This window comes from Pinus tabuliformis, chromosome 1_2 (genome assembly GCF_031772625.1).
Source record: "Pinus tabuliformis cultivar Carrire ecotype Pingquan chromosome 1_2, CPIR1, whole genome shotgun sequence".
NCBI lineage: Eukaryota > Viridiplantae > Streptophyta > Pinopsida > Pinales > Pinaceae > Pinus > Pinus tabuliformis.
The window spans coordinates 551,648,931-551,663,034 of record NC_142298.1 but is presented as its reverse complement, the minus strand read 5'-3'; the positions used below and the strand labels follow the sequence as shown (position 1 = coordinate 551,663,034).

The following is a 14,104-nucleotide window of genomic DNA, read 5'->3' as shown; positions in this document are numbered from 1 at the left end:
ATTTCTTAAGAATCACCGAGATCAAGAACAATCTCCTATCTATTGGGGAAGTAATTCCTGACAGGAAAATGACACTCACAACTCTTGGAGGACTACCATCTGGATGGTATATATTCAGGACTACTCTTCTCAATAATAACGTAATTCCTGGATTTGAGGAATTAATGGCCAGATGCATTCAAGAAGAAACAAGGATGGAGGAGCAAGAAATGCCCATACTTAAAGGTCATCCCTCTGCCCTTTCTTCTCATACTAAAAGAAGAAACAATTTCGAGGCTAAATTTAAAGGAAAAGTTGGACCTAAGGGTGGAAGAAAAGGTTGATGTTACAATTGCAATAAAACAGGTCACTATGCAAGGGAGTGCTCTGATAAAAGGGACTCACACCGGAACGATGATCAAAATCCCTCTCAAGGCAATCAAAGGAATAGCAAGTCAAATGGCAGAGGTAAAAGAAGTGTCGGAAATCAAGGAAGAGGACAACCATTCAAGAAGCCAAGAAATTCCAAGTATGAATCTAACACTGTTAACAATAAGCAAGATGAATATTATCCACCAGCTGCTCTATCTACTACTGCTCCCCCAAACTCGCTAGAAAATTGGCTTATTGATAGTGGTGCCTCAAGGCACTTCACTGGTTATAAAGAAGCTCTCTATAATCTGATAGAGAAGGAAACCAACCTAGAAATTGTTCTTGGAGATAATTCAAAATATCCCTTGAAAGGTGTAGGAAATGTCACTCTTCAATTGAATCAGGGTAATACCATTCACTTACAAGATGTATTATATGTACCTAATCTCAAAAAGAACCTGGTGTCCATTTCGGCAATGAAAAACAAAGGCTACAAGGTAGCTTTCAACAATGGCAAGGTACGTGTATGGAAAAAGAACTTTAAAGATGCTTTTACTCTTGGGTTTTGAATTGATTCATTATATCAGGTCAGAGGAAGTCCGCTGGGTGTCATGTCTTGTGACACATCTCTTCAACCCAAACTATGGCATCAGAGGTTTGCTCACCTTCATTATAAAGCTCTACTCGATGTAAGAAAAATGGTGACCGGGATGCCCAAGTTCAGATTAGAACAAGAAGGTGTATGTCCAGGATGTGTCGAAGGAAAGCTAAAAATGGGACCATTCCCCTCAAGCCAAAGCAAGACCTCCGATATATTGCAGTTAGTTCACTCAAACATATCCGGTATGATGCCTGTGAACCCCTTGGAAGGATATTTATATTACCTCACTTTTACAGATGATTATTCTCGCAAGACTTGGATATACTTCGTGAAAAAGAAGGATGAAGTGTTCTCATAGTTTCGACACTTCAAAGCCTTCATCGAGAATCAATCCAAAAAGAAGATCAAGACCTTAAGGACTGATAATGGGATTGAATGTGAATCCAATGAGTTTCATGACTTTTGTAAAGAGGTTGGCATTAAGAGGGAGACTACTACACCATATACTCCTGAGCAGAATGGTGTGGCGGAAGGGAAGAATTGTACAATTGTGGAAGTTGTTTGTGCTATGCTCCATGATCAAAGACTTCCGAAGTTACTATGGGTTGAAGCTGCAAATACCGTCGTATATGTATAAAATCAATGCCCTCATCAAGCATTGGGTTCCAAGACTCCCGAAGAAATGTTCACCGGTAAGAAACCTGACATATCTCATTTTAGAATTTTTGGAAGCCTTGTATATTTTCATGTGCCGAAAGAGAAAATGAATAAATTGGGTGCATCTGGAAAGAAAGGAATCTTCGTGGGCTATAGTGAAAATACTAAGGGCTATAAAATCTATGTAGTTGGTCAAAGGGAAGTCGAGATTAGTCATGATGTCACCTTTGATGAAGATATGGCTCTTAGCAGAGTAGACAATCTTCCTACTTTAAGGGGATCTAAAGAAGCTGACACCAGGGAACCGAAGGAAAAGGAAGATGAGACGATGCCCGATGTGGAAGAACCTGTGGATCCTATTGATCCTCCTCCGCAAGAGCCTTCCTCTTCTAGGAAGAGGCCTTCATGGATTAGTGGGACACTTGATGATGTTGAAGGACACATTGCACCCTGAGGAACCTTCCGTGAAAGTAACAAGCCGAACAGGTATCAGGGATACCTGACCATCATGAGCACGATCATCCAAAATGAGCCTTCGTCATTCACAGATGTCGTCAAGCATCAAGTATGGAAGGATGCTATGACCGAGGAATATGAGTCCATTATGAAAAACGATGTTTAGGATGTGGTCCCCAGACCACAGGACAAAGCAGTTGTCACTTCAAAATGGCTTTACAAGATAAAGCATGCAGTTGATGGAAGTGTGGAAAAGTATAAGGCTCGTTTTGTCACTCATGGCTTCTCCCAAAAGGAAGGTATAGACTATGATGAGATATTTGCACCTGTTGCCCGATATACCACCATCCGCTCGATCATATCCCTTGCTGCTCCACAAAGATAGAACCTACATCAGATGGATGTCAAGACTGCGTTCTTACATGGTTTGATCAAAGAGGAGGTCTATGTGGGGTAACCCGAAGGATTTGAGATTTATGATCGAGAATCTCATGTATGCAAGTTGAATAAGGCCCTTTATGGGCTAAATCAAGCACCCCGAGCATGGTATGAGAGGATCGATAGCTACTTGATGAAGTTGGGATTCACTAGGAGTGAAGCCGACCCTAACCTTTACTTTAAGGTTATAGATGACAAGCTTCTCATACTGGTGCTATATGTTGACAACCTCTTTCTAACAGGTGTAGGCCCTCTCATTCACGAATGTAAGAGGGAGTTGGCTTCTGAGTTCGAGATGAAAGACCTAGGACTTATGCACTATTTCCTAGGACTGGAAGTCTGGCAGAAACCAGGGGAGATTTTCCCATCTCAAGGAAAATATGTGGTGAAGATATTGGAGAGATTCATCATGGTGGACTACAAGCCCGTAACTACCCCGATGGAGCTTGACTTCAAGAAGTTAAGCAGTAGTGCTGCCGGACCTATTTTACGAAATGCTACCGAGTATCGTCAACTCGTCAAAGCATTAATGTTTTTGGTGAACTCCCGTCTTGATATATGCTTTGAAATCAACACATTGAGTCAACATATGGTTGAGCCTCACCACTCAAATTGGATTGGTACCAAGAATCTATTGAGATATCTTGTGGCACAATCACTCATGGGTTGAGATACATTGTCGGAGATGTGAGACTACTTGGGTATACTGATGCTGATTAGGCAGGCAGTGTGGTGGACCAAAAGAGCACTTCCGAGTGCTATTTCTCTTTAGGATCTGCCTCGATATCCTAGATGAGTAGGAAGCAGAAGTCGGTGGCTTTGAGCACCGTTGAGGCAGAGTACATTGCTGCTAGCATGGCCTCCTGTGAGGCAATTTGATTGCGAAAGCTCTTAAATGCGCTGTTTGGATTTACATTGGATACCACCGTGATTATGTGTGACAACCAGAGCGGGATCCGTTTATCAGAGAATCTCGTATTTCATGATCGCTCCAAGCATATCGATATCAGGTACCACTATATTCGAGATATGGTGTAGCGAGGAGCAATAAAGCTCCAACATATCGATACAGATGAACAAGTTGCCAACATTTTGACAAAGCCCCTAGGAAAGGTCAAATTCCTGACTTTTCGGGAACGACTTGGTGTCGTTCAGACGCCCTCTTATGAGGGTTGAGTATGATGTATTGGGCTCTGGGAGCTCAAGGAGGGTGCAGGGTACTTCTTGGAGCGACATGTGACCACAGGGCGACTCAACATCCCTTGGTGGTGCACTATGTACAGGGTAAAGGTTCAACCTTCCCCTGTGACACCCTGTGGCGACTGTGGAACAAGATGATTAGTTCTCCTATGGGCCAAGATGATTCATTCTCTGTGGCGACTGTGAAGCAGGATGATTAGTTCTCCTATAGGCCAGGATGATTGGTTCTCAGTGGCATCCACTAGACATGATGATTCGTTCTCCTGTGGACAAGATGATTAGTTCTCTTGTCGAGGCATCCTACCCATGCAGTCTGGGACTCATCGGAAGTACCTCTCATCTTATCAATGAGCAGGGAAATGAGGATAGGGACCATAGTAGTACTATCGATGGATGCATCGTTGTATCTACCGTACTCCCTATGCTAGGATGACCTCCATTGATCTGGGATCAATGATACTGATCTGGGATTAGTGAGAGTGGTTCACACTCTGAGACTGACTTCGGGTTAGTGGAGGATGGTATGATACATCCTTAATCATTTCTTCTTCTTCATAGTTCGAGGAGAGCAGAGCAGAGCAATAGCAAGAGCAAGAGCAGAGCATAGCATAGTAGAGTGGGGTCAAGCTATACATGACAGTGCATTTGATGGATGGATAGCAGCAACGGTCTAATGGATTGTAGATGAAGTTCTCCCTAGTTGAGAGGGAGTGTTAAAATTTGCAACTAGGGCCAAACTCCATGTGGATCACCTTATTTATAGCTTCTGATATTTTTCCTAGATTCCTCTCATCGAGAGGTGTAGGATTGATCTAAAGATCATCCGATTACGATAAGTATTTATGGAGATATGAATTTATTTTGATTATGGACAAATTGTCAAGGTCGGCCAGCGAACTTATGTAGGCTCAGAAGCCCAACAGTCATGTCTATTCAACCTCAACGTTTGCATATAAATACAAGGAGAATTCTGCTCATTTAGACAATTCAATTCACTCATCTTCTCTCTCTCTGCTACGCATAAAAGGAGCCTCTCTCTCTCTCTCACGTGTGGTTAAAAGGAAGACGTCCTAGGGCAAGGATGACATAGAAAGAAGGACGCTAGGGCAGTAGGTCATCTCTTTGACCAGCGTTGACCAAGAGTTGACCTTCTAGAGGTGCAGATTGGGCGTGGTTGCCTCTCCTAGGCAGGCCGCAGTTTTTGGCACAAAAATCAAGGTAATTTGACCTCTGGTTTGACCAGTATTCACTGCCCTAGTTTAGCGCTGCAGTTGACTTCAGAAATCTACAAATTGACTGAACTTTTGGGGCTGTTCAAGGGTTGTTTCTTCAAGCTGTTCGAGGACAAGTCGACCAGAAATTGACCAAGCATTTTAGAGGTCAATTTCAGCTAGTTTGACCAAGTTTTACTTTGCTGATCTAAGGTTTGCTACTGCTGATATAAAATTACAGAATTCAAGATAAAAGAAGATTTGATCAAAGGGTTTCCCCGCATTGGGGTTTGTCCCTCGCTAGCCACCACATCTTGTGTCCCTTGTCTTGGCTTGTTTTCTATTGATCATTTAATGTTCTATCTGCACTTTACTTAATGTATATGTGATTGCTAATCTGTGACTAATAAGAAGAAAAATAAGTAAACTGCTCTAAGCATAGAACATACCATAATTTAACACTTGTTGTATCCCACCTTTGCTTCCAACCCTTTCTGCCCTATTGTCCTTGGTGTACCTCGTTGTCTTTTGCCTCCAATAACAACAAAGAAATAGCTCTAACTCCTTTGTTCAAGCAGCTACTTACAATGGCTTTTATCCTTCAAAGTCACTGCATAACCAGCTCCAAATGGTTCAGCTACTCACAGTAGATTTTATCCTTCAAGATCACTGTATATAGGCCCTCAAACTTTGTTGTCCAATCCTCCTTGATGAACAGACTTCAAGAAACGTACTCAACAACCTCTTCCTTCTTAGAACAACAATATCATTATGCCTTGTTGGCCTCTACACAGGTCTGAGGCAACTCGATCTACTCTTGCAAGCCACCTAAGCCCTTCAGCCCCCCTAGTTCTATTGTCTACAACCTTGTGGCCTCTTTAAACAGGCCTCAGCCTAGCCTTCCAGAGACCTTGAGGCCTTTCGGCCCTACTCCTAGACTCTTGTAGCTTTTCGGCCCTGCAACTAGGGCTTCAACCTACCTTGGGCAGTGAATTGGGGGAATCGAATTCTGAGAGGTGAAATGGTCTAGCAGAGACCTGAGACGGGGGAAGGCAAGAGATATTTTGCATGATATTCGCACATGACAGAGGAGATTTTTCCTTTTCCAAACCTGGTCGATTCTAGGAGTCTAAGAAGAAGGAAAATGGAAGGTTGGGAGAACAGGGGAGGCCAAATGGCAGGAAAATGAGAGCCCGGTTAGCAGGCCCTAACTAACTAGAAGTTGGGAGGGAGAACAATAGAAAAGGGGAGGAATTGGACCAGGAGGGGGCAAGGGAAAAACGAGAGGAAGCACAGTGGGAGTGAACAAGTAAAGAGAGGAAGGATTCATCATTAAATCAACATCACTAGAGGATAATCAGGGAGATTACAGCAATGGAAAGGAGGCACAAGCTCAAATGTGAGTCATCAATTGCACGGGAGCGGCAGGGGGACCTGCAGCAATATAGGTGAGTTATGTTGAACCAATTAAGGTCTTAGAGACTGGATGTTATTGTTTTGTTGTGCTTAGCTAGTGCCTGAATGCTAGGGTTACACTGATAGACGGAAATCATCCCAATCGGATCAAATGGGATTGTGGATGCATATCCTTAATAAACTTAGGCTGGAGAACATGCTCACTAGGCAGCACTACGTCCTCTTTTTTTCACCTGATGTGCCCAGAAATTCGGGCATTAACACCTCCCACACACAATTTGATTAAGTAATACACTTCTTGCCACACTTTGATTGACAAACAACCCTCCGTAGCCACCCTTGCCGAATTAAAATGTTTTAGGTGCCCTGCCCTGTAGCAATAGTGCGTAATGGCTACCTGAATCTGTGGCTGCATTTTTCATCTTTGCTGCATGTAACAAGGAGCGCTAACTGAAATAAGACTCTCTGGTGGTTACTGCAGTTAGTCTTCCTTACTGCACTCTATAGTCAAGATATCTTTAGATTCTGAGTATGAAACTAGAAACAGAGGAGTAATGAAAATGGACTAAGGATGGAACTGTGACCACTGGATGCCTGATACTGGGCTTCTCATTGGTTGCCCAAAACCAGTAGACTCTGGATACCCAGCTTGGGTGGAGCTGCTGAGTTAGTTCACCAAAACCAGTAGGCTCTGGATTCGCAGCCTTGGGTTGAGCTGCTAAAGTCATTTTAGGGTGGAGGCACATCCCTGGATTCCCTGAGTTAATCACAGGTGGGGATTTAGGCCTCTAGAGTCCCATATGAGCTGAAGGGTTAAGCAATTACATACAGGGTGGAGGCACATCCCTGGATTCCCTAAATTAAACATGGGTGGGGATTTTGGCCTATGGAATCCCTGTGCTAGCCTACAATCATGCTCTTACACGCAGTTTGGAGGTGGCCTATACCTATGGATTCCCTGGACTGGACATTGGAATGGGGTTTTATCAGCTAGGGGGTGGCAGCTGCACCATGGGCAGCTTGCCAATGGTTGGGTGGAGAACTTTGAATCTTACTCCAATGTCCCTCCCTCCTGAATTGTTTACTTGGCTGTAGCTTACCTCAACGTACAGCCTCAGTTTCCTGAGATTAGACCCACAGGCCATATATTATTGACTGTTGTACACAATGACATTGTCCTTGTTTGACCTAAACTATGATCACATCCAATGGTAACCTCATAGTGGTAAATATTCTCTGTTTGTACCCTAAATAAATAAACCTGTTGTAATGGCTTTAACATGTTTTGTTTGATTTATGCCCTCTTTATGGATTGAACACTTAACAACTCACTCATACCATCTGCAAGGGGGGACAGTAGTAATACACAGCATAGTAACAGAATTAAAATTCAATGGTTGTAACCACACTGGAGTATGTCTTAGTCATATCCTCCCTAACAGAGTTAATCCTGGGTTTCTTATGCATACAGTAAGGAAAACTGTAATGCTTAGATGAGCTCCCCAGGTATCACTGTCCATATGGACTGCTAGACTGCTAATAAAGCAATGTGTCATGCCATCAAAATGTGATTTTGCTGAGTGACTACCATGTGTTACTATGAGAAATTAACATAGACCTGCACATGATATTTTGGACGTCATGGCACTTAAACAAGTGTTGTCTTGTTAACATAAGATTGGATGCATGAAATTGCCACATATTGCTGGTCATGTGAACCCATTTGTGTGACCCTGGGTTATAGATTACACCTACATTCTCCTGCTCACCAAATTTTAGATGATGGGCTTGTTTCACTGAACTATGCAACATCACACCATGACCAAAGGACATTGGTAACAAATCAAACCTTAAGAGTTGGCAGCTTGATGTACTTTCATTGGGTCTGCTGATTGTTTTTCATTTCAGCTCAGTATTTGTATTCCTGGAGTAACGTTCTTGTAGCAGAGTTTAGAATATGGACTGTGGTGGAACTATCACTGGCCACTGGATGTTAGTGGTAGCAACAAAACCAAACACCCATAGAGTCAGTTCATGTCATATGTTGAAGAGAAATTGGGAGGAGCCTCAGCCCAATAAATAGATAGATCATGAGAACTTGCCCCTACTACGGACTGTGTTCTCCTTGGAAACCAGCAGATGTTGATGTTGGAGACATGTTCACCACAGAGGAAATTAGGGGTGAGTGCTCAACAATAGGGCTGACACAACAGGTGTTACAGTCCCTGCCTTCCAAATTTCAGAGGTAAACTCTGTATGTTGACACTTTACCATATTCACTTTAGGGAGGCTGGCATGATATACCTATTTTGAACCCAATCATGAACTCCATGGGTAGCAGTCATACACCAATGGTTTTTCACATGGCTTACCCAACATTGGATAATATTGGCATTTGCATGGGATGAGTTGACCTAGTAATAAATTTAGGTACAATTTGGTAGCCATGATGAGTTAAACGTTAACTATGTACATCTTAGTAATGCAGTGGAGTTGATCCTAGCTAGGCAACCATCATCATTTGTTCCATGATCTAACATGCCTGAGGATTGCTAGGAAGGTGTGACTATTGGTTTATACCTGTTCTAGCTGTGTGTGTATGTATATATAAAGTTGGTTGGGTGAAGCTACATATTTATTAGAATCCATTTTGTTTCCACAAGGTTCTGCTATATACCTGCATGCTGGAAACCATGGCTGAAGTAATGTTGGGCTGCATTTTTACAACTAATTATGCACGCACTTACCATTCTATGAACAGTGCATGATGTCTGAATTGGATATTAAAAGCACATGATTCTAGGCATTAATGAAGCACGGACTTATTGGAGTAGAACCATGCACAGTTTCAAATGTTTACAATAAAACTCTACTATTCAAGGGCTTGTAAGGTGACATACCATGCATAGGTTGCTAATAATACATGTTGCAAATAAGATAGCATGTTGCACCTGTAGGCTATATGGTTACCCAGATTCGACATTTGTACAATTCGAAGTTGATAGTCCTTGATAATGATTGTATGAGGGCAATATTTAATAAAGTGCAGAACTACTTCTTTACCTTGAGCACAAATTTCTTCACTGCCACATATCATTGCTACATTGACCTCAATGCCTATAGCACATAGAACATAAGTGAATAGAAGGATGTTGCATTAGATGTCACGCTAGCAGGTGGATTGTCTTGACTCTACCAGTTGTGGAAGCCAAGGTTACAACTCATTTGGTGGTGGTTATTGCTAAGGTGACAACCCTTAACAGGGAGTCAGGGACATTGATTGTTTAAAAGAAGCCACCTGCGTGTAGATTTATTAAAAAGGGTGACTGACACACATGTTGTGATAGCTACGATGGAGAGTTGGTGTAGGGCCTTATGTTGAAGGGTATGGTGATACTTAACTCCTCGGAAGTGTAATACACCCTAGAAAGGAGGGAAGCGCGTGAGGTTGACAAAAGAAAGGACGTATTTCTTTTTTAGGCATTCCTTCCTTGAATGAGGAGAATCTGGTTTATGGTCACCAAAGGCTGGCAACGATAAAGGACCATATTTGCATTTCCTGCAACTAACAAGAACCAGATACTTTGATAGAAGTGCCACTACTTTTCATGAGAGCCTGCTATCCTAGAGTATATATTCTGAAGATGATCTAGTTTCTCAATATGATTATTGGATACTTTGCTTCATCTAATACAGTGGCATGGGAAAGTTGTCCTTTAACTACTATAGATTTTCTACATTTCTTAAGTAGTGTCAGTTTTGTACAGATTTTAACAGTTTGGATGACACAATCCTTGTTTGTATATAATGATGCATTGAAAGGGTTTATTAAAAAAAAAAGTAATAACCATATATAATAATTTTTGGGTAGGACGATACGTTACAAGCACTTGATCAACAAGCAGGGTCAATTAATGCCCCAAATAAAACTCTTAAGGTGAGGGATAGCATTCATAATCATCCAACAAGTGATGTGATGAATACTAAAGGAGATGAGGAGAAAGTTCAAAGTGCTCAATGAGGCAAGGGATCTTCAAAGTCATTAGAGAGAGAAGGCCATATAATGAGAGCAAGGTTTAAAGTAAATGAAGGTGACAATGAATGGCAGAGGAAAGTTCCTACCATCAAAGAAATGAAGGTCAACATGACAACCAGTTCTCATGCTAGTAGACATGTTGTTGCTTCTATGCCAAGTAATGGTACACATGGTTCAAAGAGTGTGGATAATAAATTAGCAGGGGAGTCTCACACTCAGCAATCTCATGGCTCGTATGATTATGAGGCCCAGCGTGCGAGGATAAAGGAAATTGCGGCACAACGTACAAAGCAGCTACAAAAAGAAGAAGAGAGAACAAAAGAGCAGAAGGCAAGGGCTCTTACAAAATTAAAAGAGTAAAGCTATATCTAGTGGTGTGAGTGGCGTAGACAAGGAGCACAAGAAAGTTGGAATTGAAGGCACAGGTATTTTTCTATCTCCAGGCCAAGTGGTTGATCAAGAACTTCAAAATCAAATGGCCATTTTCAAGAGTGGTCTGAAGGTATCTAGGAATAGCGGCCACTCTCAAACCCAGTCAAGTTCATCCACAGATGATGAGCATCAAATCCCTACATATCAAGAGGATTCTGGGGCAGAATCTGACACTACAGATGATTCAGATATTACAGAAGTTGGAGCTGAGTTATGTATGGTTGGAGATCAGACATGTTCAGTTCCTTATGAACTAACTCTTTGACTTACCAGACTTGAAGCAAATTGTCTTTGGAAACATGGAATTATGGAATTCTTGTTTGACGGAGGAGGATAGGTACAATGACAGTGAAACTCACATTATCATGCCATGGTTTTGTTCCATTGAAAGACAACTTGAAAGAAGATGTTTGAAAGAAAATGTTCGAAGAAGGGATAACAAATTTCTTTCCCTTTCAAAAAGGAAGGATCAACACAATAAAATATGTACATAATTTAGTTATCCTCATGCAAAACCTTAAAACCGGTTTGACAAAAATTAAAATTAAAACAAAAGTAAAATCTCCATGCATCAAATATCATGCCGGTTTGACAAAAATTAAAATTAAAGCAAAAGTAAAATCTCCATTCATCAAATATCATAAGAAAAGCAGAAGAAGAAGAAGGATCAACACAATAAAATATGTACATAATTTAGTTATCCTCATGCAAAACCTTAAAACCGGTTTGACGAAAATTAAAATTAAAACAAAAGTAAAATCTCCATGCATCAAATATCATGCCAGTTTGACAAAAATTAAAATTAAAGCAAAAGTAAAATCTCCATGCATCAAATATCATAAGAAGAGCAGAGAAAGGGTTGTGTATTTTTTAATGTTATAGGATTTTCCAGAAAATCAAGAAATCAAATTATCAATCAAAATGCACTAACCTTAACTTTGTTGGCCAACAAAATCAGTGTTGAAGGGTTCGATTTATGGAAATTCTTTGCCGGGAAGAGTTGTTAATTGGTTGTGGGCCTAACCAGAGTCTTCAGTTCAGTATGTCGCTGATATTGTTAGTTTCTGCGTAGTACACTTTAACTCATTAGAGAAAAAAAGCAACAAGGAATCAAAGAACAATTCCATACATAAATATAGATGAATATATATTTTCTTTCAGGACACTCACCGTGAAGACATCCTGACATCCTCTATGAATCATGTTTGACATCTCTGTGAATCATGTTTGCCGCCCATCAAAAGTGATTCCATGTGCTCCTCTGCCATGGTATTTTATTCCCTCTCTCCCTCTCTCAGTTATCACGGAACCACAAACATAAATATGCACAAACTTACATACTAACATATCACACATAACACAACTCAATTGAGACAACACTATAGAACTCACATTAAAACAAACACTACATTGAAACAACACTACAAAACTCACATTAAAACAAACACTACGTATTGAGCGCTCCACACAACACACCTTCACTGTTACACATACAACACTATACAACAATACACTACACATTGGGCGCTCCACACAACACACCTTCACGTTTCCTGAGAGAAAGAGAGAGACAACCATTAAAGCTAGCAAAGCATTATGGATTCACGTGTTAAGAGAAGGAAATATGGGTAACCCAGGGCGCTGAGGGTGATGAACCAGTCCCAATCTGTATTGATCCTAAGCAAATAGATGTAAATTGCAGTGGAACCCATGTAAGTAACATCATCCGTCTTGCCCATCGCGTTTACATTGTCAATGACCCTAAAAACCCTATCAGACTTCGCATACAGAGCCAATTTGACCCTCTCTGCATCCGGAGCCTGGCGATCCAGGTGCAAAAGATACTGGTTCCTCGGATGGTAAATGACATTCAGCAACCTTTTCATCTGGTCTCAATCTCTCAATCCCCCCGCGGCTACCATTTATCAGGTACGTCAACGTAGGGTGGCTGCCGAGGCCTTTCAAAACCAAACTACCGTGTACCTGGATTCAAAACCAAACTAACGTGTACCTGGATTCGAACCCGGGATGCCCTAGCCAGAAACTCTTGTAGAACGCCTTTGAATGTCTCATAAATCGTCTCACAAATCTTGACGCATCAACATGACCAGGACGCTCGCGAAATCACCAGGACGCTAACAAGCAGAGGAAACATCCATTTTCTTTCCGCAGAATGGCGATGAAACGTGGATTGGTGTCTGAGTAACTCAAATGAGCACCGAAATTCAAGACACCTACACACCCACTACGTCCTCTCCTCTCCCACGCCGCTGCTTTTCCCACTCCCACGTGTTCCATCATCCGCGCTCGACGCTGACACCGCTCCCGGTAACGGCAAGTGCTATTTCATACCCTATAGCATCATTAATGCACCTACCTGACACCAGATTGACGTCACCCGGAGAGCCGCTCATGGGCATGCATCCATGCATCCACATCTCATCACTCAGCTCCGGCAATGCCCGTTCCTGCCCGCGTCCGGTGCTGGTGTCCCTGCCCACCTCCGGTTTGAGGACTTAATGAGTTCACCAACCTATCCATTAATGGACTTAAACTCTGTCGGGATCCATAGTTTACCCGCCTCCGTAGTTTACCAACCCACGCATTAATGTTCGTAAACGGTGCCGGGATCCATAAACTCCATATGCTATCGAGATTTCAGACCCTGCAACCAGCGAAGAAGAACACGACAGAGCAGCCCCTGCAACCAGCGAAGAAGAACACGACAGAGTAGCGGCGAACAGAGATTGGTGATCCCCTGCAGCCGTTGGGAACCGGTAACGCTAGTACTGTTACACTCCTGTACTTCAGGATTTGGTTTTATGAGGATGTCTGATAAAAATATTCTATAGGATATCTATCTTTGTAGGACGATAAATATATAGTTAATCCCACAAAAAAAAAGGAAAGAAAAAATAACTCGAATGCAAATGCAGTGCACTGTATCGTAGGTTTTCTTCTCTGCTTGTGCCATTTGCATAGAGCTAAGATTTTATACTTTCTATGCTTCTGTTTGAGGTTTAAAGTGAAATCTCGATGTAGTTCTCTGTGATGTCAAATTTGATGACGAGTCTGATGCGCATAATATCTTGATGCAAAATGAGGCATTTGTCTGAGAGAACACAAAACTTATTGTTATAGTTATTTGCTCGATGGCGAAAATAACTTGTTATTCACGATGGTTTCATAGGCATTCGCCAAAACTGAAAATGATTTCTTTAAAATCTGATGGTTTTGTTCGAGTAGTCTTCTGTTTTTCTCTGCATTTGTTTGGTAAAAAAATAAAGATTTTCTGTCGTTATCCTC

General features: G+C 41.7%; 1 non-coding gene across 1 annotated transcript; it reads left to right on the top strand.

Annotated features, from left to right (window-relative positions):
* The first annotated feature begins 13,841 nt into the window (after window positions 1-13,841).
* LOC149206771 (small nucleolar RNA SNOR75) lies at window positions 13,842-13,919 on the top strand. The gene has a single exon (XR_016253184.1). It is a non-coding gene; the product is annotated as a small nucleolar RNA SNOR75 (small nucleolar RNA).
* The last annotated feature ends 185 nt before the right edge of the window (window positions 13,920-14,104 follow it).